We start from the raw sequence: 22,833 nt of genomic DNA, 5'->3' as shown, positions 1-22,833 counted from the left end.
ACCTGTAATGAAGGAAAAACATAAATGACTATCATAAAAAGTAAACATTAGAAATAGAAAATCCCTTTTACAGCATTCAGTCCATCTTTCTGCCAATAACAACTTGTTCCCTGTAGTATATTCTTCCAGTGATTCCTCCAGTCTAGTGTTAAACATTTCTAGTGAAGGGCCTTGTTGCTCCCTTGAGAGGCAGTCTGAAAGCCTCATGCATTTCAATGTCAGGAAGTTTTTCTCAGCAACTTCAATTTTCCCTGTCTATATTTCTTCCTGTTAGTGTTAGGATATCCCTATAATTAGTTCTGTTCATTTGAATTTTTTTACTGATGCTCTTTAGAAGCTATGTGCATTGCAATTCTGTATCATCATTTCACAGCTAAGAAGCAAGATTTCCAACTACACTTATTTTTTCCTAAATTATTACCAGCTTAATTTAATTCATAGATAGCATTTCATTAATGTTTGCATCCTATTTATAGCAAGAAAACTTATGGTATCACCAGGCTTAACACCATTGCTCTTTTATTTTGATGGTTAACCAAATTGCAAGACCCTGACATCTGCTATTTTTGGTAAGGGTCCAATGCTGTTTTCAGAAACAGGAAAAGTGGTTTCAAAGAGAAACAAACGAACAAACAAACAAACAGACTGAGAGCAAATAATTAAGAGCAAAACTGACAGGAGAAGCCCAAAACAAAACAAAAAAAAAAGGTGATATTTTTCAGAAGAAAACAAAAGACCAAAGGCGTCTTATAAAAGAGAAACTTGTCTGAAGATAGAATCATTGGTTGGAAAAGACCAGTAAGATCATCAGTTCAGCCCCTGACCCATCCCCACCATCCCCACTGACCACGTCCCTCAATGTTTAATGTTCCCTTAATGTTTAATCTTTTTTAAGTATCTTCAGCTAAGCATACAGTCCCTGAAGGCAACTCCAGAAGATATGTAGATACCTCTACTGTTGGCTGTAGTGTTGGAATTTTCTACCCTGGTGATACAGAACTAGAACAGAAGCCTACCTAGTAATTGGTTAACTGTACCTCCTGCAAGGCACGTTTTATTTATTTTCTTTAAGTATTGAATTCAACCTTGTTGTTTAATACCTTTTATTTAAGAAGCTTCTTAAATGCACCTCAAGTACTGTGTCCAGTTTTGGGACCCTCGCTGCAAGAAAGACTTTGAGGTCCTGGACCATGTTCAAAGGAGGGCAATGAAGCTGGTGGGGGGTCTGGAGCACAGGCCTTGTGAAGAGTGGCTGAAGGAGCTGGGATTGTTCAGTCTGGAGAAGAGGAGGCTTCAGGGGAGACATCATTGCTCTCTATAACTACCTGAAGGGAGACTGTTCTGAGCTGGAGGTTGGCATTTTCTCTCATGTAACTGGTGATAGGACCAGAGGGAATGGCTGCAAGCTGCACCAAGGGAGGTTCAGCCTGGACATTAGGAAATACTGCTTCTCTGAAAGAGTGGTCAGGCAGTGGAATGTGCTGCCCAGGGAAGTGATGGAGTCATGGACCCTGGAGGTGTTCGAGGAATGTTTGGGCGTTGTGTTGAGGGACATGGTTTAGTGAGAACTATTGGTAATTGGTGGATGGTTGGACTGGATGATCTTTTAAGTCTTTCCAGCCTTGGTGATTCTGTGATTCTGAAAGTTCATGGAGAATCTATAATGCTTTGCTGAGTGAGAATGCATTTTAGTAGGTGCTTAAGAACTTTTCTCAAGAGGTTTATCATGCATAAGACTTCTTAAAAGGCCCTTCTGAGTTAAAAATACCTGAAGTTCTCTCAAATGAGGATTTATAGCATTCTACTCATGGTAATCAAGACTTATGACATCACATATTTTAAAATTCTTATTAGGAAAGACAAAAAAGCCTTACAGTTGATAAAATAAGTAAAGGTTCAGATGAAAGATAGGAACAGAGGAGGATTATAGTATAGTAAAAGTAAGCAGTACAGTAAGCATCTCTTAGTGAACTTCTCCATTTATAATCTTTCTTTATCTGTAACATATTTAACTCTAAGCTCTTTAAGGCAAGAGTTTGTCATTCTGAATATATATGAGAAGCCTAATGTGGTTCAGAGTGTTTTAATATTTAACGTCAGGTCATTTTCTACAGACATTATAGAGTTTATTGTCATAATATGTGTTGTTATTTATTAAATATCTCAACAATGCAGTAGACGTGGACCAACAGGCAATTTGGGCAATTAATCATAGCATTTACCAAAGATCTAAAACATTCTGTGTTTTTGGAAGGTATTTCTGAGGCTTCCCAGGTAGTGCACTATTAACACATGACAGGGCATGTTTCAGAGGTTCATTAATACATGTTGTAGATGTGCAGCCTCATGCATTCAGCCACCTGAGGCACGCATTAATGGACCATTAAAACATGCCCAGGAGTGTCTTAATGCTATTACAGTATGGCTCTGCAATTTTTAATTCAACTTTTTTATACAATGATTCTTTACAAAAATACAATTTTTACTATAATGCAAAACCTCTATTCAGAAAACGGGGTATTGTGACCTAAGATTATGAAAGCACCTGGCCATGTATATAAATACCCTTTTTTCCCTACCATTTTAATACATTTGATTTTCATTTTATATTGTTTTATAAATAGCATAGTCCTAAGGCCTGATTCACGTTTTTGCTGACCTACCTTCCCACTGCTCAGGAAATGTAGAAGAGTCTTAAAGTGCCATAAATGTAAATCACACCCCCAAACTACTTAGCTTAGTTGCTAATTTCAATAGACATTTCTAGGTTTCTAGGTGAGTAGCTCTTGAACAGCTTTAGATTTCTGTAGAGAAAAAAGCAAAACTGGAAACCCAAGCAGTTTGCCAAATAAGTTTTGCTGTAGAAGGCTAAAACTAGGAAATGGAAAAGGGGTTATACCACAGGTGGACAATCTGCTCAGGCCTTCAGTAACATGTTGTTCTGACTACATCAGTTTTGCAGCTCAGTCTTGGCTTAATTCATTCTAAAATAATCAATTAGCCTTTTGTACTCTTACTTTATAATTTTTGTACGTCAATAATACAAATAATGTTATCCTCATTATAATACAGTGAACTACTATCCTTGATTTCATAATAATTCCTGCATGAGCACAAAGTGCAGGCTGTGGAGCAAACCATTTCCCCCCATGTCAGCCTCCACTTCATTTGAAAGTTGGGGGCAACATAAAGAGCTTGGAAGTGCTTGAACCAGCTAAAGAAAATTTCTTTAATGATATTGCCCTGAAAGAAGGCCATAGGCCACACTTCAAAAAATTCACCATCTGACCCAAAACAAAATATTATTTCAGGTCAATTTTAACATTGCTTTTAAATTTTACTTTCATGTGTGTGTTTATTACTGCTGGCCATCTCATTTAATGCGTGACAGCCAGCAGTTGAAATGCTGCACTGCAATACATTGCTCAAAAAAGATTGTAATTATGTACCAGAGCATTTTTTTCCCCATGTTTCTTTAAAAAAACAATCTAAGGAAATTCTTTCCCTCTTTCTGAATTAGCTTTCTGACAGAAAAAGTTGCTGTGGAACTCCATATTTGGACTAGTGTAGCTTAGAGCCATGTATTCATCATCATTATCATAATAGTAGCATTACACCATTATTTTACATACTACTCCTCCTCTAAAGTATGTAAGTACAGTGCACTGTAATTTGTAAGTACAGCCCTGCTGGAGCTGTTCTTTCAATCAGCAATGCTTGAGCAGGAGCTTCAGAACACGGTTGGGTTTAACCAGAGTATCATCACCTCAGGCTATATACGCTCATCAGCCATGGCTCCTCCATGCTCACCAGGGCACAGGCAGAATGTGGAATGATATGTGGCTGAATCAGTGGTGGGATACTGCATGGATCTGGGACTCCTTGCTTTTCTGTGAACTGTGGTGTTTGTCAGTCTTGGAGCAGAAATATCTGAGACAGAGCCTTAGTTTGATGCTCCTCAGCTTTATAGCAATGGCCAGATCTGAGGGCTACTCTTCTGTTTTATTCTTCCCCATGCCAGTTTCAAGTGTGGGGAGTTCTTAAAGAAGCTTTTTTGAAAGAAAGAAGAAGGGGTTGGGAGATACTTGTTTTTATTCAGAAGCAGAGCAAGGGAACATAACTGGATGGAGGGCAAAATTTCTGTCAGCAGATACAAGGAAAAGGCCATTGGTGTCAGTGCATATGTGTTGCTCAGTGGGTATGGCAGCATTGGTGGCTGTCACCTTCCAGGTTGAGCTTGTAGTAATTACATTTTCCAATTGTACGGAAATTCCTCAAAATTACACATGCAGATAAACTTCTCGTGTTATATATTTTCTCAGGGAATTCTATATACATATAATCTGCAAATAACTTAGATTTATTTAAATGTATTTGAGGAAAGTGCCTAGTTTGTAGCAAGAATTAAAGGCAGTACTAGTTAAGCACTTACATCTAGGAGCTGTGGGATATAGAGTTTAAGCCCATGGCTGCCAGAATTAGATCTAATTCATCATTAAATGCTTCATCTTCCTCTACAGCATAGGTAAAAGATGATACGCTCCAAAAATATGATCCAGAAAGGGATAACATGGGGAGGGAAATCCAGATCTAATAAGTCCAGATCTAGCTCTGAATTTACAGTACATTTGCTTCAGGGTTTTTCAGGACTGTGAAAAAAGAAATTAGATGTAATGCTGGAACTGATTATGTAGGAAAATGGGACTGTGAGAAGAAATCAAAAGCAGAGATGAGTGAGACAAGAAAGAGGGCAGTAGGGGAAGAGACTCCAAGCTTGGGGCAGACATGGAGAAGTACGGCTCCATTACTACATGCTCAGCCCATAAGGGCTTGTATTTTTATCTTTTTGTTTCTTATTTTGTATTTATTATATAATATAATCGTTAAGTTGCATTTTAAACTTTTTTTCACTTATGTTTTTATTTTTATCTCATGCATTACTTGAAAGAGGAAAATGGTCAAAGGCTGAGTGGCTCGTTGAATCTAAAGAATCTGCTGCTTATGGGAGTGCAGGCTCTTAAGAAATTGGCAGCTATGCATAAAATAAATGAGAACATTATATGTGCATTGATCATTAAAGTAACTAAGAGATTTAACAAATAGTTGTGCAGCTAGTAGGGAAAAATAAATAGAAGCAAGAAGATCCAAAGTGCTCCAAAGTACAACTGTGTACAGTTTTTAGTGTCATGACAAGTGATAAATTCCGCAACAACTGACAAAATGCTGTCAGTAAAATCAGTTTTTGACCAGCTAGATGCATGGCTCCTCTGAGAAGGTTCCAGACTTGTTACTCTTCACTTTTGAGATTGAAACAAATATTTCGATAATGTATTTTTGACAAAAGAAGACACAGTATTGATCCATACCATACTTTGTATGTGAATGCAGTTCATAAATAGCAGAATTCAGATTCCTACCCACAGCTGGCATTGACTAAGGATCAGTAATCATCATGTGAGTTTTAGTTTTACCTAAAGCAAATTTTCAGCCAAAGTGGCTTGGTCTCATGTTCTCTTTTATAAAAGATGTCAGGATTAATTAGTGAGTGCTAGTGTTTTCAAAAATTCTGTGGTCTTTATACATTTCCTGAAGGAGGAGGTGGAAATTTCCAGATTTCCAAGTGGTTGCACTGGAACGGTCTTTCCAAGCACTTTTGTGTCAGCTTCTGCAACAAGAGGAAAAGTTTGGGGGTGCAGCATTCCAGATCTGATTCAAAAAAGTCATGTTGAAAAGTTTGTAAAATAGTGCCTCATCGTGTGCTTTGATTTTTATATTTTAGTGTGTTATGGTAATGGTGCATAAAATAGCTCTCAACTTTTGCTTTCACAGGCTTTATAATTCCCTCTTCTTGGGAAAACTATGTCATCAATGCAATTTGGACTCTCTTCTGGCAAGTAGTAGTAGCATCTAATGTTAAACTTCAAGCAGTCTCCAGCTTTGCTGATGTGTCTGGTGAGTTTTACTGTTCTCAGTTCTTTCTACTGCAATTCCCAATCTTCTCACCTTCTTTGTCACCCTTTTGTACACAAGTCAGATATGAGTGTGACAGAAAGAAAACTATCCATACTTCAAACAAGAACATCCTGTATATCATTGCAAAGTTTCAAAAGAAATTATTTAATGTTGCTTCAAATAGCATAATAGAATCATTAAGGTTGGAAAAGAACTCCAAGATCATCTCATCCAATCATCCACCTTCCACCAGTATTTCCCCACTAAACCATGTCCCTTAGTTCAACATCTGAACATTTCTCAAATACCTCCAGAGGTGGAGACTGAATCATAATAGCATCATATAGTCTAATATTGTTTCAGTACTTACAAAGAATTCATCAGCTTACTCATTTGCTGGAAGGGAATATTAGCACATTTTAAACAAGGACAATAACAAAAATAATCTCTCTTAAAAATGTGTATATGGAAGAGATTTGTGGGAGGATAAAATCTGATTGGAAAGTATTTAATGTATTGTCTTAAGCAATAGAACAGATTTTGTTACTGAACAGCATTAAAAACCTGCAAAGTGTTCATAGAAAATTCTTCTGGTCTTAACCAGTACAGGGTGTCATTATGGACACCAGCACTTAAGCATCAAATAATAGCATAGAATAGATGGGACATGAGGAGAGGGAAACAAAGTATAGATATACAAATGCTGACTGCCATCTGGCACAGATGTCATTTACTGCTGCTCATGAGTCAGGAACCAGTTAAATTTAACATACTTAGCAGTCTGCTTACCCTTGTGCAAGGCTAAGTAATACACTAATTATTCTTTAAAATTCCAAACTACACAGTTCATAATTTTTTTAAAGAAAGTCTTGATAATTTTTTTGAAATTAGTATGGTTTTTACATTTATGCTGATACCCTAAATAAAAACCAAAACATAACAACAACAACAACAACAAAAAACCTATTGTGCTAGTGGTGACATAGATCACAGAATCACAGAATCGTAGGGGTTTTGAAGGGACCTCCAGAGATCATCGAGTCCAACCCCCCTGCCAAAGCAGGTTCCCTACACCAGGTCACACAAGTTGGCATCCAGGTTGGTCTTTAATATCTCCAGAGAAGGTGACTCCACAACCCCCCAGGCAGCCTGTTCCAGTGCTCCGTCACCCTCACCATAAGGAAGTTCTTGTGCACATTTGTGTGGAACTTCCTATGCTTCTGTTTTTGGCTGTTTCCCCTTCTCCTGTTTCCACACACTGCTGAAAATATGTAATAAGAAGTATGTATTCAGTTCCAGAGAATTGTATTTTGCATTAGGTTTTTGAGAGAAAGCCACAAGTTAGCAAGCTGACAGGATTCCTGCTGAATGTGGCTTTTTCTTTCACTGGAGAGAAAGTGGAAGTTTTCAACTTAGTTTATTTTGAAAAACGCGTATACATTCCTCTTTATTTCCCTAAGTAATATTGTTATTTTGCTAGAATATCTGTGAATAAATCTTCATATAACATTACACAGCCATACATATATTACTATATGTTTTACATTGGCTAGCACTGAAAAAATCCATAAAAGAATTGAAGAGGTTTTCTGTGTTTGCATTTTAGTTTTTGGAATAATATTTGTGTGACCAGAGCACTCAGTGATTAAGTTAAATGTCCAACATTTCCATAGAAAAGCAATACTGAACACATGAACTCCTTATGTGCTGCAAATGGATATATTGAGGTATCTTCATTGATAATTGCTGTATGCAGCAGACTGTTTCTTTTGCTCATGCATAAGGTCATTTGAATTTAAGCCATGGAAAGTATCCTAAGTGGGTGATAGAAGCTATTATTCTTATTGCAGCTGGATTGATTTTCAACCTCTTGGATTCTTAAAATTTCATGCTGTAATTGTATTAATTTTAGGACCAAAAAGAAAAAGTTGTTTTGAGAAATTTGTTTTGGCAATGTAGTCCAACAAACAAAATCATGATGTTTTCTTCTATAAAGAAAATGAAATGGAGTTTAATCATGAATTCTGGCCTGTAAGTGAGATGATAGGGCGGGGGGGGGCAGGAAGGCAGAGAAATGGGGAGGGAGTAGGGAGTAAAAGCAAAAGGAAACACAGCAACTGTGTCAGTCCTAAAGCCTTTTTAAAACATGGTTGCTTCTAGAATTATACTGTTAGCATTAACTACTCTACTAAATGTAATTTCAGAGCAGCTTGGCTATGCTGGGACCAATAATGTTTCAGCAGATGTTAACAGTGAGGGAATTTAAAGATTACAGAGTTTCATGGGTGTAGTAAAGCTGCAGTGGGAACAGAAATATTACCGTAGCTGTTATGTTCTGAGTGCACCACATTTACTGACAAGTAATACATGAGTGATAGTGAGGACCAAGGGAAAAGAACTTTATACTTACTGGTCAGCAGCCTATAAATTCCATAAATTAAACAAAGTTTTATGTATTTTTCATTTCTTTTCAGAATGATCATCTCTAAGGGCCCCTGTTTCATCTTAATTCCATGGGCAAAGCATAGCTCTGTCTTTCAGCATTTCTTCAGGAGGGTATTTCCCCACTTGTGTGTTTCCTTTTCTTTCCTCCCAGTGCCCTCCAGCTGTAAGGCTTTCACAAGCAGTGCTTTCTCCCCAGTGATCCTTTATGGATCAAGTCACGACCATCAACTGCCCAGCAGGAAATATCACCTGCTGTAGGAGCAAAACCCTCCACTGAAAGCCTTTTACCATAGAACGGTGCCATCCATTTTGTGCACCACTTCTACCATCAGTCTCAGGGCGAGGAAGTAATCATCATGACTTATTCAGCCCACAAGAGATCTATGAATTCATGGAGAAGTTAATGTTTTAATTGACCTTCTGAAAACATTAAAACTGCAAACCTGAGACAAGCAAGGCAAACTAGGATAGGTCTGCTGCACCATGTAAAAACTAACAGTGCAGTGTTAGCAGTGAATGCAGCATGGGGGATTCATGAATGTTGTATGGCTGTCACAGGAGAGGTTTGTGTCCACTGGTGGATCCAGCTGCAAAGACAGGGCATGTACTGTAGATTCTGATTCTGGCTTGTGGAAAGTATCACCTGCTGTATCTGGGCTCAGTTACGTATGGATGATATAATAGTGAGTTAATGTAAAATTTTAAGTTTAGCTTGTATTTATCTGGTATTCAGATATTCATGGTCATCCTGGTCAGCAGCAATATGATTTAAAAGTTAAAGAAATGGGAACTGGGCTTTCCAAAGGAATAAAGAGAAACAAAATTTATGCTATTTGCTAACCAAGAATGAAATTATTACAACTTAGAATAAAGGTGTCCTCCATGTTCACAGAAAGGAGAGCACAAGAAGGTTATTATTGCATTCATATTTTAAAGGCTGCTCTTATAGACCATATAGAGCCTACTGAATTATTTTCTACTTTCAAGTTGGGCATTGAAAGAAAAAAAAACAGATGAACTTCTGTCAACTTTCTCCATCGCAAAGTTTGGTACAAGGGGTCACAGATGTAAGAGCTCCCTTCTTGTGATGGTGACTGTGCAAAGCCCACTAACCAGTGCTGGTTCTACTCCAGTCTTTCCCCTAGTTGAGTAAAATGTGCTTATGGAATAAAATACAGTACCACTATGATGCTTGTTAGGAACAAAGACACCCCCCACCTCCCCTCATATAGCAGTCTACATAGTGAAAGCCTTTTTATTTTGATGGCACTCTTTCACTGTCTATCATAAACTTAGTGAAGCAGGCTTTCTTTATCCAGCTCTCCTTTTATTGGGCACAAATCACTCCTGACAGGAAGTTTTATGCCTAAATCCGTTTACTGTCCTTGTTGGTAGTCTTTAAATTAATATTTATAAGCCGAGAGAGGACCAAAAGGATGCAGCAGTAAAATATCTAAATGCTTCAGTTTGGCTTGAACTGAGTTTTCTCCTCTCAACCACTGGCATTGCTTAATTACTAGTGACCCAGGCGTATATTGTCTCTGCTGCTCCAAGCCTACAGATCACCGCCTCTGATAGTATTGTGACTGACAGGTGGAGAAGTTCAAAGCAGACTGGTTTATATGATGTTTTGGATGAACAGGTGTGGGTACAGGGAGAAGAGAGGGAAAAAGAAATGTGTCCAGAAAAGCACCTTAAGAGAAGTGACTTAAAGCTGAAACATATGATTTTGCTATGAGAAAAAATGAATATTTGAGGTGACAAAAAAATCTAAATGTAGTTGCTCTAATTTTAAACACACTGGGAAACAAACCAGAGGGCATACTGAGTTCAGAAAACTCAGGCATATTCAGATCTTGAATGGATGATACATATACACACCCTCAGCAAAATGACCATTTTCATTAAATCAATATGAAGCACGGTTCTTTTGCATATCAAAAACTGTTGGGTGAGCTGAAATTAGAACAAAGCTGATTAAAAGTAAAATCTTGTTGCATTCAGTCACTTCCTCCTTTTTGTTACTATTTCATTTTCTTTTCCTTGATATCTCACTTCTGCCAAAGTTGGTGATGGGTGTGCAACAGAAGAAAAGCAAGTGTAATACAAACCTAATCATCTGTCACCACTGTAGCATGCAGTCTCATAAAAATAACAAGGCTGACTAAACCAGAAAAAAAGTACAGATAGCAAATGGTGAAGTCCTCTTAAAATGTTATAGGGGGAAAAAAAAAAAAAGAGAGAAAAGGAATGGAAGCCTCTAACCTGCAAATAAGTTGTGTATGTGCATCCCAACCCTGACACAGGTTAAATTTTAGCACAGCTGTCATTTTATGGTTATGTGAGAGCATCCCTCAAGAAAAGGTAGCAGATAGCCATCCATAGAAGATGCAGATCTAAATCACTATTGTCTGTATGTAATGGGAAATCTTTTACATAAGGAGTGAAAGAGACTTTTACCTTCTCCAGGTAACAGAGAAACAGCAGAAGAGGCTGTAATGCAAACAACTGAAGATCTTTCTAATCTGTAACTCATGTCTCAGCATCTGCTGGATCTGACCATAAGGAACATGTAAAAGGTGAGTTCTGAACATCCATTTCATTTTGAGAATGAAGCCTGTCACACCCTAAATTTTTGTTCTGCAAATACTTATTTAGGGACATAAATAACATTTTTGTTTCATATATTTGCTGATTTGACTTATTAGGCTCGACCGAACTTACTTTTACATTTCTGAGTGCTGTCCTTTCGTTGACAGTATACTGATATGTCCTTATTGTTTCCCTTCCCGGGAGAGCTGTACTTCACACATGCTGCATTCACACACAACAATAGGGCGTATTTGATATGTGGGAAGAAGACTGAGAAATAAACCATTAATTCTTCAGTACCTTGAAACTGCTGTTCTTTTGTGCTCAAAAGCCTAAGCTGCCTCAGGTAGTCTTCAAACTCCTTTTTAAACAGTGTTCCTGCCAACTGAGATAGCAAATGACTATAACAAGCCTACTCACACAATTATAAAACAGGCACAATTATGTGTTCTATTAGAATGACTCAGACTTCCCCTAAATCCTATTCTTCCCAAGCAAGATAAAATTATAAGACTTGTAGAATAAGCCGATCATCTGCTGAGGGCAACTAATTCCCTTATAAGTCTCTCTGCTCTTGGGTAATCAAGCATCCAAAGAGATTCATTCTGCAGCTTAAAAGGAGATAGTATTTTGACACCTGAGCCAAGTATCCCAAATCTCTAGACGCAAAGTAATGTGAAACTCTAAGAAGGACATGATGTGGTAGGATGTGTGATATTACAAAGCAAGATGTAAAAGGCAGGATGATACAGAGCAGTGGAAGTAAGAATGAGTGCTCGATCAGCCAATTAATTGTTAGCTCACTATGTCTCAGCACTCCCTCCTCATCCTTTTCATCAGGGCACAACTTAGCAGCAGTTGATAAGGATGAAAAAAAGCAAAATGTAACTGTTTTTCATTAACCGTTTTTCTCGAGTTTTACTTTTGGCTCTTTCAAATACATTAAGCATGCCACAAGTACAGGGGTGTCTCTTCTCTGAGTCAGTGGGAGTGACACCTCTGTTCAAATGCATTTGTAATCAGAGCTTCATTTTTTTTTCTCAGGCCTTAGAAAAATTACAGCTTTTAGCCTCTTTCTGTTTAGGTATTGTTGCCTAAAGCAGATATTGGGACTGCCTAAGTCAGAACAAGACACAGACTTATTCTGTGTGGGGCTTTATTTTTACTTCTTTATGATTGTTTACGTGCCTGGCTTTGTTAATGTTTTTTCTTAAAGAGAAAAGCAAATACTGAAGACTAAAGCTGTTCATAAAGATTTGGACAAAGAAGGTCTAAATGCCTATATCTTAATCTAGCTCTCCAGCAATTATGATAATAGTTTTTGTGTACTGTTTCACTTTTTCCATCATCACGAGAAAAGGCACTGTGGTTCTTTATAGTGTCCTCAGAAAAGCTGATGTACCAGCCATAAAATGATGTAGCACTTGATAACAAATCCTCCTTTTTCTGAATCTTTTCTTCTATCAGTAGTTGACTGTGGAGCTTTACCACACAAACATCACGGGAAAACTAGTAGTGTTTTTCCTGCAAGTTGGATGAAGAGTGCATGCACACAGCCAGGCATTTGCTGAAGAAATCTGTGCCCATGGCTGAGGGATGCTTGCTAAATGGACTGTTGTGCTTTCAAAATGCACTTTCCCTAGTGCCCTGACCTGAAACAAAGCCCCATGGCAATAATTTTCCATAGCTGAGAGACCTTTAAATTGAAATGTTGGGAAGTTGCCTTTCCATTGGCTCCAGCCCATTGTTCTCAATAGCCCACTTACTTTAACTTCCAGCTGTCCTAATAGAGGCAGAATAGTCAGCTCCCTGCTTCATGCTGTGCTATCAAATGTCTCCCTGTTTCCTGGTGTGTGAGCTTTGCTCTTTTGGGGGAAAATCCTTTAGAAATCAGGTATTTCTGATACACATTTTCACACTAACGTGCTGAATGTCTTAACCAGGATGTAAATTTTCTGTTAAGCTGTTTAGGCTAGGAGGGTAACAGCTGTGTCTTGGTTTTGTACTGGGATTCCTGGATGCTGACCCTAGCATTGCAGGGAGCTCATAAAAGGCTATTTTCTTGAACTTTGGCACTCTTCTCAGCTTCTCTAGGTTGTTTGTTGTCTTGCCATGTTGCTTTTCATTCCCTGCTTTTCTACCCTCTCTCAGGAGCTGGATAGAAACATCTTTTGGACTGAATGAGGTCCATTTCTCTCTCTCCTCCACTTGCCTTTCTTCATTGTTTTCCTTCATATCCTTAATGCACCCTCCACACCACCCACCATTTCACTGGTGAATTTTTTGGTGTGGAGAGGACAGGGGAACCAGGACAGAGGGTTTACTTATTCTTAGGACCAGAGATAAGGCAATATACTATTTGTTACCACTGTTTTGTGTGCCCTGCCTGAACTACATGGGATTTCCTCCAGGGCAGGGAGTTCTTCAGAGAGGGGATGGGATTTAGGAGCTCAGATGCCTTGAAGTCTGATCCTTCTTCCTCTATCCATGAGTGATAAAGATGAAATCTTATGGTACTTCACATAGCAAGGTCTCCATACCAAGATTGATGTTTTCTTCAGAGTCTGAAGGAATTACAGCCATCTGTGTCTGGCCAGAGTTATTAAGCACTGAGTAACCAGAAAGTTAAAAATAAAAGGAAAAGGAAGGATTCTTCAGGCCTCAAGGATTTGGATGTCCGCAGCCAACCTGTTCTCTAACCAAACTCCTTGGAGGGCTAAAACTGTAAGAAGCTTTGAGCTACTACATGAGACTTCTGTGCTGCCACATCAACAGCTGTAAATCTTCTCTTGCGCTCTTCTTGCTTACCCTGTAGGGGAAGCAAAATTCTGCCTGGATGATGCAGTAGCATTTGGCAGCAGAACTCTGGCAAGCAGACTTCCAGATGTTTGATGAGAATGACAGCCTCAGAGTGGGAGTGCTTGAGTGTGTGCATGCATGCCACTCTTTAAAATTCAAGGCTAGCTTGCAGCATTATCAGGGAGTGAAAATGTCAAAAGAAGACAGTGTTCATAGCAGGCATCACATTTCAGGCCGTAGGAGAAAAAATCAAGGAAAGACAATGCCAAAACTATTCAAAAATACAGAAAGGGGGACCCCAAGTAGACCAAACAAGTCTGGGTGATGTAGAAATGACTGCTACCCCCAGCCCAAGCCCATTAATCAGTGCATATCTGGTCTCATTGGGTGGTATTCCAGATCTCTGTGCCCCACCACATTTACTTTCTTCTGCACAACCCCCTATCCAGTTGCCCTACATTCAGAATTATGGGCTCTACTGTCTGGCTGTTGCTGCTGACCTTCTCCTGGCGTCTTCACAGATGCCCTTCACTGCTGTGCCATTCCTGCAATCCTTACTCATGCTTCTGTGCTTTTTGCTGTCTGCACATCCCAATTTCCTTTGTCTCTGACGTTGTGTGTCTTCCTTCTATCCAGCAACTCCAAAGTCTGTGCCTCTCACCTGCCATTGCACAGCACGTGGCTTGTGCTGTATTGTTTTCTCTAACCCTTTGCTATACGCTCTACAAAAAGTGCATGTAAAATGATATGTTAACTTGATATTTTTTTCTTGTCCCCGTTATCTGTAATGTTATATTAAATTTCTGTGATTTACTACAAATTTGAGTGGAAAAATACATTTTCCTCAAGTTTGAGAACTAATTGAGTTATATTACTCAGCTGTTGTCATTTCCATATTGTTTTCTTTTATTCTGATGAAAGCATTATGTGAACAGCTTTTTTGTGTGTGTAGTTACAGTATGTAAGCTGCTTTTGGCTGTGTGAAAATACTTCTGTGCTCCAGTTTAGATGGTTCTCCCTTCTACAGAATTCCCACTTTCCAAAATACATTGTGCATGTTTCTCATTGTACTGGAGATCTTTGTATTTTCATTGTAAGCTTTGCTGTCTGCACAGAACTTTGCGCGCACAAATTTATTAGTCCTTATTTCTTCCACTTAAACGTAAGCCTCCTGTAATCTGACCTTGATGTCCCTTTGCAAAGTGGAGACTCCTGGATTGGTGTTGTTTAAGAGAGGTTTGTTTTCTTTCTCAGCTGGATCCTACAGTACTGGGCAGGATATCAAAGGGTCATGGTGGCTGAGCACACTAACTGTGCCTTCCTGCCCCTGTGAGCCATGCTGAAAAACAGGTTTTGACAAAGTACTTGTACACTGTTCTGATAATCACAGCTCTTTTTGTTAAGTAGTTATACAGCTCAGCTGAAGGTAAGGAAGCTTATTGCTCAGTCATCTGCTTTTATTCCAAAGCTGCTGTCGTCTTCCCTAAATAAACAGAAGGGACCAATACTTTCTCTGGTGTAACACCACTGACCTCTCTGAAATTACACCAGGGATGAATTTGATCAGATTTGTCGTCAAATCCATTTTGTACCAGCAGGAGCACAGACGAACAAGGCAAGCCATCCCGCAAGTCCAATCCAGGGCTCTTCAGTTGCCCCCACTGTTACCCCAGGCTCCTTCCTCACCTTAGGCAGAAGGGAATGATAAGGTCCAACTTGTCAGGACTTATTACTTATTCACGAAGCTATCACACCTTTGACACGTCTGTCAGTTTTTATACAAAAAACGAATGAGCAAGGATGCTGAAGTTTCCTTTCAGCACACTGGAGGGCAGTCCTTTTTACCACACCCTTAAGGCTTTCATGTCAGGGCTTAGTTGCTATGACAGAGCAGTGTGAGAGAGCTATCATTTTATCTGGCCATAATGTGCTTTCCTCTGGACAGCTTATACTTGCCCCCTGGTATTTCAGAGAATTAGGCTTTCATCCTTTACATAAATAAATAAATAAAATGCAGGATGTACTGCTTATAAATATATAACATCAAACACCCAATTTGTGTTAGATTTATGGATTACACGAAAATATTCCCTTTTTTTTCCCCAACATTTCCTGAAATAAATTCAGCACGTTGCCTCATTGTACTTTTGCAAAAGCAAACAGCAAAATATTTGCAAAGATACAAAAATCAAGAAAAGCAACACACTGAATAGGGTAGCATATTTTCTGATGTTTGTGGTCAAATCTGTAATTTTAAATAAGACAAGTAATATCGCAAAATTCAGATTAATTCTTAAACCATTGGGGATCTTAGAAAATAACATGTTCAATAGTGTAACATAGCTAACAGTTATAAAGTGCAAAGGATATGCATAAGCATGGATGATTTATGAAAATTCTGTGTGTATACAGATTGTATTTATTTCCACATTTGGGCTTTGGCTGCATTTAAAATTAAAAGAAAGGCTGCTTATTCATTTTACATGAGCTTTTTTGGCTGTCTCATTGGAGGCCAAGTCCCAAGCAATTTGTTGCATCCTTTTATAAAAACAGCCATTATATAAACTGAACTTAAAACTGGTTCTAAGTTTACACTACTTCAGTAATTCAATTTTCACAGTTCTATTTTCTAAAAATTGCCATAACTAGGTATAATGTTTTCTAATGCTTTAAGTCATTAATATCTCTGTGAGGATGAGGAGGAAAAGAATGAATGTAAGATGAAGTAATTCAGTGCCACCATGTATACAGCTGTGGTTTCAGATTTTCTTCAAAATCTGTAATGCATTAAAATCCTGAACTTAATAGAGTAAGCTTCCGTGATATATTCCCATTCTGGCAGTGAGTTTGTCAGCCCTTTGTGCACACATTTGACTTATCTATGTTGCAGTTCTCAAGAGTTTTGGAGACTTCTTTTTTTTAAAAGCAGTAGATGCCTCAAGAGGGTAAGATATTAGGTAATAGTACTTTCCCTTTGCTTTAAATTGTTTCAGGAAGGAAATGCCTATAGATAGTTATTAGAGAGTTTGGAGTCATGTTTTATAAAGACGTAGGCCTATTCAACTGAGTAGTTCTCAAGGTTGGGTATTTGCATGTGTGTATTTAAAATTAATCAGATTTTAATTTGATGATATCAGACAGAAATGGCAGAACAGAAATCTTGTATACTTTACTCTTTGTGGAAGGATGGATGAACAGATAGAGATAGAGGAGCATGATGAAGAAGAGACACCCAGCAAGAACCCTGCCTAACGACAGGAGCACAGAATGAGTTCATGCATTATTAACCATAAAGAATCCACACAATATGTATATCTATATTTCTGAGAGTGTGAGAGATGGACCATATGTGTCCCACCCGTGGGAAAAGCCTCAACTGTAGTTCACAATTAATTATGAGACACAAAGCAGTAGGAAATGGAGCATCATTAGTTCTGTTCTTGCAGAACTACTTATTTATGTTTTTATTTTCCTCCCACTGTGCTTCAGAACATAGATAATGTGACACATGAATGTGCCTCAGGACTTCTTTACAGAGTTATTTTGCAACCACTTTTCAATCTGTGATAAAAAAGAATGAGCACGTATGTTAAACAACATCAATCAAGTAGTTATTCTTTCTTGTAAACCTATTACTCTCCTAGTCCATACCATCTCTTTAGTAGTAGTAGCAGTAATAATAATTTTAAAACCCATAGACTCTCCTTGGTGGTGTGAGAGGATCTCAAGTTGTTCTGAATCTTAAAGCTGGTAAAAGCTGATTCAGAAATGATAAAGTGGATTGAGCCTCCAGACAACATTTCTCAGTGTTTTTTGTGTTTCTTTGTAGGACTGCTTAAACATGACTCTTGTCTTTGATAGCAATGAAACTCAACTGCTTTTCTGGCACTCAGTGAGGTGCGTGTAGATATGGAGAGGAGAAAGGGCGGTGACTGCAATAAGAACATCATCGAATGAGCCTGAAATGTCATATGAACCAGCCTCTTTTCCTGCTTTGTATTCTACCTTCATTCTCAACTCATTGGGAAGAAGAATGAAGTACACAGACAATAACAAAATGACCACAGAATGATTAGATCATCAAAACTAGTGTCATATATTCTGTGTCCTAATTTCTTAAAGTTTGTTGATCCAGATCATTTCCTTCCTCCAAGAATCCTAACTGTAGTTAAGTTTAATAATTATCAAACAACTAATGCTTTATTTTCTCCTGTGCTTTTGTTGCAGATTTTCTTCCTGCTCTGTTGGTTCTCCCATTCTTTCACAACTCAGTTCATGTATTTCTGTGATGGATTCAGAGCTCAGTATTGACTGCAAACCTGACCTGGCTCCCGCTGAAGACAGTGGCAGGACTCCCATTGACTTTGACGGCAGATGGATCTGAAGTGGAATGTGAATGAGCAGATATGTTCTGGATGTTTAAGACATTTATTGACTCTCAGACTTCAGTTCTGCCCAAAGCAGAATGAAGTTAAACAATTGTGGGTTAATGATTTTTATTTTGACATGAGGACAGTGATGGGGGGGTAAAAGAGAAGCGCTCCTCCTAATTATACTATTGACATAACAGGTTATAGAAGTGCGCAATGAGGCCCTGCTACAGCAAAGCATCTAAGCTCAGGCTTAAAATTAAGCATTTATTTAAGGGTTTTGCTGAATAAGGATGAGATCATTCACATACTTAAAGTTAAATGCATGCTTAAGTGCTTTGCTGAATCTGGGCCCAGATACATAAACCATTAAACAGTCACTTTAAGAAAACGGTGGAAAGCTGTTATACAAATTCTAGACCTTTTAAGTCATACCTCCTACATTTCCCACTCTCTCTCTTATTAGCTCAAGGAGGAGGTTTTTAAAGCTCCAGTTCACCAAAAATTATAATGTTCATTGCTACTCAATTGTAATTCAAATTGCTCCACACAGCCCCAAGCATGTGTTCAAACATATAATCAAGCAAACGGGAGACTTGAATCTTGCCAGTTGGAATACTGTCGGTCGCAGATGCCACTTTTTTTTTCCTTTTTTTTTTTTTTTTTTTTTCAAGCACAAATGAATCTAGGGAGGAAGGTTGATATAAGCTGGCTTTTGCTGTCCATTTTTGGCACTCTGTTCCTGTGGTTCGGGTTATTTGGGTACATGTTGCTTTGTGTCTGTTAGGGCTCTATTTATTTTTTTTTTCCTTTCTCTACTGTGGTCAGAGGAGTAGTACTCATCACCTGGAGTGAAGGCTGACAGGAATGAACATAGGCAGGAAGCAGCGTGACACACACATTGTCATGCATGACTGACCAGCAGCCATCAACAGCAATTAAACATTGAGAGCACTGGATCTTTTTGGACAGGTTCAAGTTTCCTGGCACTGCTGTGATTAGATGTTTTGCGCTGTTTCCCTGTAGTCAGTATGTGACACATTTCCTTTTGCTTGCTCTTTTCTGATGTTTATTTTTGCACTGTCCTGGTGTTAGCATCTTCTAATAGCAAATGAATCACTTAGAAAGAGATCATTTTCAAGGAGAATTGTAAGGAAGGTTAAAGATAAAATTGATATAAAAATAACAGTTTTTTTTAAACAAGAAATACCCCTCTTTCTGTTGAACGTCATAGTGTTTAAATGTTTTTTGAGTAAGCACAGTTGTCCATGAGTTTCAATGAGAGAAATATCTGTGAATGGCAGAAGCCATTGAAGAATAACAGAGCCCTTTGGTTCTACCCAAGTGGCTGTAATTTTACTGTAATTTGAGGTGACAAAAAAAAAAAAAAAAAATTAAAAAAAAAGCCCTTAAAGGCAACACTGAAGTGAAGAGCGGCTGCAGTAACAGTGGGCTGTCACTTGCTTGCCCTCATTTCAGGGCTGAGATCCAAAGCATCCCCACTGCCCAGCATTTAACTGAGGCCCAGACTTCCCAGGCCAGGTCCATGGCTTGGCACAACATCCTGCACAGAGCAACTCTGCACCGTAGCACCAGAGGTTGCAGCAAAAGGCCTTTTGGCACACAACTCGATCTCATGTCTAATTGAATAGTCACAGGGTGTGTGGCCAGAAAGTCTTGTCAGAGCTCAGTTCTAACCCCATCTATTGTCAGCTTCTCCCCTCCCCCAGATTGAGTCCAAAATCTCTTATGTGATTAATTAATTGCCTCTGTTAATTTGTGACCTTCCAGACTCTACAAGGACCCAGAAAGTGCACTAATAAATTGCTTGATTTCTATGTAGGAAACTTTCATACCTACATCTTTTCCATCTTTCACCTTGCATGTGCATGACATGGCCCCAAACGTGGTTTCAACTGAAGGAAACAAAGAGGTAATCAAAACTAACCCGATTTCATCATTCTACAAGGAGTAACTTGAGAGGGCAGTGTAATTTTAAATCAGTTGTGCTCTGCTGTGCAACAACCAGTCCAGCCACAGGGGCCAGTGAACGCATTAGACTTTCTCCCGAACTGTTAATTCCCTCTTGCACAGTTAATGAGAGTTGCTCCAGTCTTGCATCTGTTTCACCTTTATGTTCTTGCAATAGCATTTAGAGGCCAGAGCAACCCGGGGGCCTTGATAGCACTGACTTCTGCTGATAAAATAACTCTTTACGAGTTTTTTCGATCAGATATATGGCTGAGATCATGGGGTAGAAGTAAGAACTGCTATAAGATTTTTTTCTGAATTTGTAATTCTCAATGGTCATTCTAGATTGCCCTGTTATAATAATTCTGCTATTTTGTGAGCCCCATAGCATTGATAACACTAAATGGGCCTCAGAAAAGCCATGTGAAGCAGAAAATGTAATTATTATTTTTGTAATGCAGATACAGAAACAGGCACAAAAAAAGATGGGACTTGCCTGAGGTCATAAATTAAATCAGAGATGTAAATATATCAGAACCTCAGCCACATCTCTTGTCTGTGTGGTGTGGCTGTATGCAGGAAAAGGTGGCTTACTTGATTCTATCTTTTTGAAATTATTCAAATTCTTTCTGTCTTTCTCCTTGTAGTTGACCACTTTATCCTAATGTGTCATCAAATGTACCTCTACAGATATTAAAGAAGAGCATCAGATGATTTTGAAAAAAAAAAAAAAAAAAAAAAAAATTAAAATTGATGCTTGAATTTCTGTTACCAAATCAGATGAGAAATAAACAGACCAAGCATCTCAGCCTGGAACGTCATCTTCATCTGTGAGTCCGAATTTGGACCTGCTGCTGATGAGTTGGAAAAGCAATTGTGGCATGAACAATGAGTCTTTGGGTTGACAGCCTACGGGAGCTATTCGGCAGCTTCACAGACAGGCTTCCCAATGTAAATGAAGATGAGAAAGTGCATGAAAAATCGATCATGCACTAGAGACAACACTTACTTCATTAACTACCTTCAGCACTAACCTCTTGAACACTGTTAGTAAACCTATTATGTCACAGCTGAGATGCATTTGAAGATTTTGCTCTGAGAATTTAAACAAAGCTATATAAGAACACAAACCAGATTAAGAAGTATTACCATATAAGGCAACTGCTAGTTGTTGACGTCAGTAAAATATTGTCTGTTATTATACTTATTAGGGAATGTGATAACAATGATTAAAATTTCCTAAGACCGTGATAAAATTTTTAGCTGTTGCTTGGAAAGAAAAAAAGAAAAAAAAATAAAGAAAAAAAAAAAAAAGAGTATTCTGCAGTGTATGGAATGCAAATATTTCTGAGAAATGCTGTCATGTGATGGGGATACTAACAAGACCTTCTTAGTAAGAGCTGATGATCTGGTTTTGGAATCCACTCAGGTAAGTGATGTAAAATACATACCTATATATATAGCCATACAAGGGCTTCTTCAAGAGTAATGCCTCCTATTTCAGTGTGTTGACCCGCTATGTTGGAGGCAGATATTGATGGTATGACAGTAGAGGCTGAAACTTCCCACCAGTATCCCATTACATGTTGTTCCCGTGTGGCAGATGGCAGCAGAGGGACAGCATGTGACATTCAAGTGCATACGAAGCAAAGGAGTGTCATTGAATTCCTCCACATGGAAATCACTGCACCCACGGACATTCACCAATGCTTGCTGTGAATGTCTGTGGAGACCAAGCAGTGGATATGAACACAGTGAGTTGGTGAGTGGTGCGCTTCAGCAGTGGCAACAGCAACAGTGGGTCGTCTCTACTGACGTAGATTCTTATGAACATAGCATAGGATCTTGTTCATTGCTGGTGAAAATGCAGTTAATAGTGGGGTCACTGTTGAAAAATAGTGCTTTGTAGCTGAGATTTTGCTCTATCAATAGTTTTGTTGTGCTTTTTTTATCTGTTGTGGTTTCCATAGAAATAAATAGAAGGCATTACTTTCAGAGTGGCCTATTTAAGTTTAATACAGGGACTGAGATTTTATGGCATTTAAATGGAGTTAAGTGATCTAAATTCTTTTTAAGTGGAGCTGAAGCTTTATTACTTATGGAATTCTGATAGTACTGACTGGGTTTTGATATTTGTTCTATCTCCCAAACAGCTTTTTCCTTTATTCTGCATTCTGTTGTATGATGATAACTCTAAACAAGGTAATAGGGACCAGTCCTATTTAACATTTTTGTTGATGACATGGACGGTGAGATTGAGTGCACCCTCAGCAAATTTGCTGATGACATCACTTCACCATGGTCTGATGAGGCCCTGGCACAGCTGCCCAGAGAAGCTGTGGTGCCCCATCCTTGGAGGCACTCAAGGCCAGGTTGGATGGGGACCTGGGAAGCCTCAGTTTGGGGGTAGACAGCTCTGTCTACAGTAGGGCTGTTGGAGCTTAATGATCTCTAAGATTCCTTCCAACCTAAGGAATTACACGATTCTAGAAATTGTAAAGAAGCGTTGTTATTGCTTAGAAATGTGTTTGCAAAGCAGTGTTTTATGTGAATAGAAAGATTTTTGCAAATTAAATTTTGGAAATAGAAGAATTCCATATTCACTTCTATCTAGACAATGTTTGCACTCTTAGAGCATGTTCTTGAATAGTAGACTTTAAAAACTGTAACAGCAGTATTATTTTTCTACTTAAACAAAACTGCT

General features: G+C 38.5%; 1 long non-coding RNA gene across 1 annotated transcript; it reads left to right on the top strand.

The window, feature by feature from the left end:
* The first annotated feature begins 1,113 nt into the window (after positions 1-1,113).
* Positions 1,114-22,294, top strand: LOC107311059 (uncharacterized). The gene is made up of 4 exons (XR_014944553.1): positions 1,114-5,952; positions 10,867-10,976; positions 18,016-20,091; positions 20,910-22,294. It is a non-coding gene; the product is annotated as an uncharacterized LOC107311059 (long non-coding RNA).
* Positions 22,295-22,833: the final 539 nt, after the last annotated feature.

The sequence above is a fragment of the Coturnix japonica genome, chromosome 3 (assembly GCF_054131305.1).
Source record: "Coturnix japonica strain WE chromosome 3, WE-NBRP24, whole genome shotgun sequence".
NCBI lineage: Eukaryota > Metazoa > Chordata > Aves > Galliformes > Phasianidae > Coturnix > Coturnix japonica.
The sequence above is the reverse complement of the archived record's forward strand: the minus strand, read 5'-3'. Positions and strand labels throughout refer to the sequence as shown.